The following is a 5,947-nucleotide window of genomic DNA, read 5'->3' as shown; positions in this document are numbered from 1 at the left end:
CGCTGCAGTCCCTAAACCTAGTTACAGAAATGTGAATCAGACGCATTACGTATTCCAGGCCGTGCCAGCCGCGTCTTTGAGATGCCAGCTATGGTCACTTCCCAGCCCTCTGTAGGAACACATCGGTTCGTCTTCTTCCTGCTGGTTCTGTAACTGAGATTTGGCAACAAGGCAAGGTATATTTGGCAATCTGTGATCGACGAGTTACTTCCTGGTGTTCATGGAATTAAGCCTCAAAGTTCACTTGATTTTTCCTGTCAGTTCCATTGAATAATCTGAGTTGTTATCGCTTGAGGTGTAACAAAAGGTTGTGTAAATTTACCGTTTTCAGCCCAGGAAACTCGTTGCACGTGGAAATCGCAACTAATCTTGTCCTTTAAATAGCGATTCACGAGTTCTAGTCACTATTGGCCCCGTAATAGGAATCGTGGATACATACTTATTCGCTAGCTCTGTGGTAATATGCAGACATGTAAAAAGTGCCTGATCTGGTTCGCGGTTCCAGTCTCGCTAGATCTGACGTTTTTATCCCTTCTGTGAAAGAGCTACAAGCAGTCAGATCAAACATCGATAAAGAAAACGCAAGAAAATACTTTCGATTCATAGTGCAATGGTGAAAATCTACATTGATGCACAACTGGTAATGCCTCTTTCCATTGCTGAGAAGCAGATTTTGGGTTTCTAGGAATACATAACTTTATTTATGAAATGCTACATTTGCATACCTCTTGAGTATGACACAGCATACCAATTAAACACAGACCCAGTCTAAATGTAAGGGAGTAGCATTTTACTAATTCGGTTCGATAGAGGCACGCTTGTGTACAGATACTCACCTTTATTAAAACAGACTTTCGTTGTAACGTTATCGTGGATAGTTTTATTTCATTTCTTATAATACAGTGCACAATTTTCGTAATGTTTGTTTTAGTGTTGTTTGAAAAATAGTAAACATGAGTGAGAAATTAATCATCAACAATGTACGCGAATTGTCTGATGTTATCTATAACAGTCTGACAATGCACATGCAATTTATTGATTACATGCATGTTAAAAACTTGTTCTGAGTTAATGCTGTCAAACAAGGTTTGAAGAATAATAATATGCCACTACCACACGACAGCTAATGTAGAAAATACTTTTCTGACGTATTTTGGCACGATGTGCTCTCCCCATACATAATACAAAAGTTTCGAGATGCATCTGCTGCCTGGCCGTCTATTAAACCTGAAAAGAAAAAAATGTCGCAGTAGCTGGCTCTTTTTCCACATGCGACTATTTTGGGTTGAGAAGTGAAGGAAATTATGTTCAAAGTTCCATTAGATTGATAACTTCATCAGACAGCAGAATTGCGTTTTTAAAAATGTATTTGAACTCGCGACGTTTCGTCGACAGTGCAGTACACTTAACGTTACACTACCAGGTGAACTGTAGCTACAGCACCTCAAGAACTTTCGCATTCCACAGTGTTGTGAGACATTGCGTATGGCCGGATGTAGACTTCTGAGACACAGACAGTTACAGCTTTTATTTTGCACTGCACGGCGTTTTCAACAAACAGATAGCGCAATAGAGTAGCTCAAGTGGAAAGGAACACTTCCTATTTAAATTTCTGCATCCTACACTGTTGGCAGTTCTGTGTATGTGGCAGTTACGTTATTTTATTTCGGTGATTACAAAATAGTCGAATGTATGCACTGGGTAGCCAAGACAGCTAGTTCATGGCGATTCGGTCAACCAAGTAAATGAATGTACTGAACATCCTGCAAACCACTACAGGGAGCCTGTGTGTCAGAATTCTCATCTTGTGTGCCGCAACGGTGTTACGATACAGAAATGAGTCGTAGAGCAGAGGGTTTGGTTGTCTGTTGGACTGATGATAGTATCATATGATGTTGGTCTCGGTTCGATTCCAACTTCTGCCAATGTTTTTTGATAGGGAGAGGCAGATTCTATTCTCTTCTGGCTACGCCAGGTGAAGAAGGTATAATGGCATTGTGGTCAGAAATTCACATTAAAAATGATATTCCTTCTCTACCAAGTAGACATTAGGTTAAACCACAATAAAGTCAGGAGTGGCGACATGTAGAAACTCTATCATTAGTAACCTTCCTTATAGTAGTTATTTATTTCTAGTGACGAAACAAACGGTATGTAGGGTCACAGGACACTTATTCCATCTTTAATTTGAGCTTCAGTATGTCGATAAAATTGGTTCTGAACTGGGAATGCAACTCAAACCGCCCTTAACGCGGAATTTGATCCCTTCGTGACAATACAGCTCGACTACAATTTGTTGTTTGTTCAAAACTGCAGATTCCTCAACATCTCCACACATTGGGCGTGAATGGGTTCCAATCCCGGCCCGGCACTAAAGTTTTCATTATGTGTTATCAACCCCTAGCGTGAGAACACCTAACTGCTGGTGGATAATAATTTTCATTTTTAACGTATTTTCATTCGTTGTCAATACTAACGATACCTGACGTTTTTGACTCCCAGTTGAGACACAGAACTATTTGCGAGATCACTGTAAATTCAAGGATGTTATTCCGAGCTGCTGGTGGAGAAAAATTCGGTAGCTGACGTCTCTTTGTGTGTAGTCAACAACGATATGTGTGGGGTTCGATTACCAGTCAGCACTGAACTCTTCGTCATATTATTTCTAGTTCAAACATGCTGACATGTCGCTGCTGGTGTAACAAACCCATATTTAACGTTAGTTTTCTCTAGAATACAACAGCGATAGGTGCCGGGTTGGTGTTCTGGGAAGGAAAAAATTAATGTTTCGTCTCTCCATTTCAGTTAAAACATCTTGCTACTGCCGAGAAAATCCGATATGTCACAGTTGATTGTGCTCCGGTAACAATCCGATTAGGTTCTGGGTTAGAATCCCTGTCCAACACAAAGCTTTACCTCACGGCATTTCAAGTAAGTTACTTGTGAAGAAGCAATATTTAACATGTCTCGTAGTTCGTTAACACGGACAATAGATGCTGGGTAGGAATTCGCGTCCGTTAAAAATGTTTACGTTATGTAATTTAAAGTTGGTATTCCCTAACTGATGCTACCTAAAATCGAGGTATATCACTCTCTGTATGCCTAGTCAGGAATGATTGTTAGTTTCCGTCAGTCACGAAATCTTTGCTTAGTCTGCATGACCTGGGTTTGAATCCATATGCATAACGAGACGGTTCGTCTTGTCATTTGAAGTTCATACATATTCTCAACTAGCAGCTCAAGAAAAACGTAAATTTTTAATGTCATTTTGTGTTAAATAATAAGTACGGTATGTTTCTTTTAAGAGGAAATCATGAATACGACGAACTTACTACGTGCATTACCTATCTGACGTAATAATGAGAGTGGTAACATTTCAGGTATGTCATTTATTGTAATAAATGTGAACTTACAAGCCTTAAGGACAGTCTTACCTGTGATAAGGTGTTCCCTGATATTTGTAATATCGTGGTATTACTTTACATCTTGAGTTACTGCGATACAGAGCAGTGTTTTCTAGTGGTGATTTGTTGGAACCATTTTCAATAGTCAAACGACTGTACCGAGGAGCGATTAGAGGACCTGATAGACAGCTGCGTTATGAGGGTTGTATGCGAATCGGGCGAAATGCAATTCAGGTCGTTCGGATACTTTTGAGCACGACTGTACATCGTGTCTACCGTTTTCCGTCCCATTCAGGTAATTCCTTTGTGGTGCGTCGTTTGTCTTTTGCCGTAGAACGTATTCTCTACAGACTTCTCCTTCCACTCTACTAGTCTGCGCAATTGCATCATGCCAATGGAAAAGGCTCTGCTAAATGCAACCAATGTATTTTTTTTAATAACACAACTATCTCCCCGCATAGCAAAAGGTTTTACAATGTTAACCAATCGTTTCAGTGCCAATTGCTCAGTTCTTACACAATGCCAACTCTTCACCTAAGTTTTCCACCTCAGCCAATACGCTACTGTCCACGTTCACATTTCGCGGAAATTGGCGTCCCGATTTCCCCTTCTCTACTGTTTCGTTAAGATTAACCAGAGAGGAGCTCTCTTAAAACTTTATAGACAGGAGTGTGCTCACCTGTTAACCGGCGACGAAAATTTGGCCCAACAGTTCCCAAAGGAAAAAGAATTCCTGAATACAATGCAGCTAAGTCGCTTTTCAAGGAACACAGAAATCTCCGTCTGTTACTGACTTCCCCCTGCACAGCATTATCAGAAGGTGAACCGTCGGAAAAAAAACACAGTTCTTTTGAAATGTGTTTTGCCCGGATGGCACTGCTTGTAAAATCAAGACTGCACGAACAAAGGAGCTCATCACGCTGCTATATACGACTTTTGTGAATCTAGGCCTGGCCCCCATAGTGTGCAGTGTATGTTATGTATACCACTGCCAGAAAGCAATGCGCAGGCACCTGGACCGAACAAGGCTCGAGCTGTGGTGTTTACCTGTGATGAGCACATACTCTGCCCATCACACTTGTTTTCTCCTCTGAAAACTAAATTTTGAAGTGTTTATATGACCAGCCTGAAACGGAATTGTGAAATCGGTCTACGAAATCCGGATTTGAGAGCCTCATGTAAACATAGTGAATGAGCTGCTTATAAATGTTGACTCAGACTTTGTTGGTATATCAGGGCACTACAATTGGCTCTGAGCTCTATGGGACTTGACATCTGAAGTCATCAGTCCCCTAGACTTAGAACTACTTAAACCTGACTAACCTAAGGACAGCACACTCATCCATGCCCGAGGCAGGATTCGAACCTGGGACCGTAGCAGCAGCGCGGTTCCGGACTGAAGCCGCAATGGCCGGCTATGTGACATTTCAGAGGCTACCTTTACCACCATACAGGTTACCCGTCTGTTTTTCAAGGAGCTCTTTTCGGAGGGGGGGGGGGAGTGGCTATGTACATGAAAAACGATATTCCATTTTAACCTACTGACGCAGCAAAGCACTGCACTGTATAGGTCTTCGACTGTTTTGCAGGAGTAGCTGAATTTATTGAAACTTAACGTTAAACTTTAATTATTTATAGGTCCCCTAATTCGGATTTCAGGAAATTTCCGTTCAAGCTAGAGAGGGTTCTCGGCTCACTTTATAGAAAGTACCAAAAATTAGTTTATGTGGTGACTTTAACATTAATTTTACTTGTGACTGTGCAATAAAAACAATGTTGAAAGATCTGTTAAATTCGTGTCATCTGACGTTTATTATGTTCTTTCTGACCAGAGTGCAGGGTACGGTAGCACAAACACAGATAATATTTGTGCATACACAAATGTTAAATATAATCGCAAAGCATTTAGAAAAGTTAATCCAGCGGCAACAGAGACTTTTTCTAACTTCATTAAAGAACAAAAGTGGCAGGACGTTTAGAGAGCTGATAACATCGCCGACAAGTAAATATAATACTTTCCTCAACATATTTCTCATGGTGTTTGAAAGTTGCTTTCCATTAGAGCACTCTATACTGGATACTAGCACTAACAGGCATTCGAGGTAGCTGATTAGTGGGATAAGGATATCTTGTAGAACACAGTGGGAATTATATAACGTTAGAAATAGTCACAACAGAATTGCAGTAGCCCGTTACAAACAGTACTGTAAAGTACTTAAAAATGTTATTGGGAAGGCAAAAAGCATGTGATATGCTAATAGAATAGTTAATTCCCAGGATAAAATTAAAACCATACGGTCAGTATTGAAGGAAGTGTCTGGTCGGCAGCACAAGGCCGATGACATAAAATCAGTATTTAATACAGATTCCGTTACTGATAAGTCAGATTTAGCTACAATATTTCACAATCACTTTCTCAATAAAGCAGGTGAGTTAAATAATACCTTAGTTTCCAAGGAGAATCACATAACTCTCTCAGAAAATGGCTTTCCAAGACTATCCTCTGAAATATACTTCCGTGATACTGACAAGGCGGAGGCTGA

The sequence above is a fragment of the Schistocerca cancellata genome, unplaced genomic scaffold (assembly GCF_023864275.1).
Source record: "Schistocerca cancellata isolate TAMUIC-IGC-003103 unplaced genomic scaffold, iqSchCanc2.1 HiC_scaffold_1099, whole genome shotgun sequence".
NCBI lineage: Eukaryota > Metazoa > Arthropoda > Insecta > Orthoptera > Acrididae > Schistocerca > Schistocerca cancellata.
The sequence above is the reverse complement of the archived record's forward strand: the minus strand, read 5'-3'. Positions refer to the sequence as shown.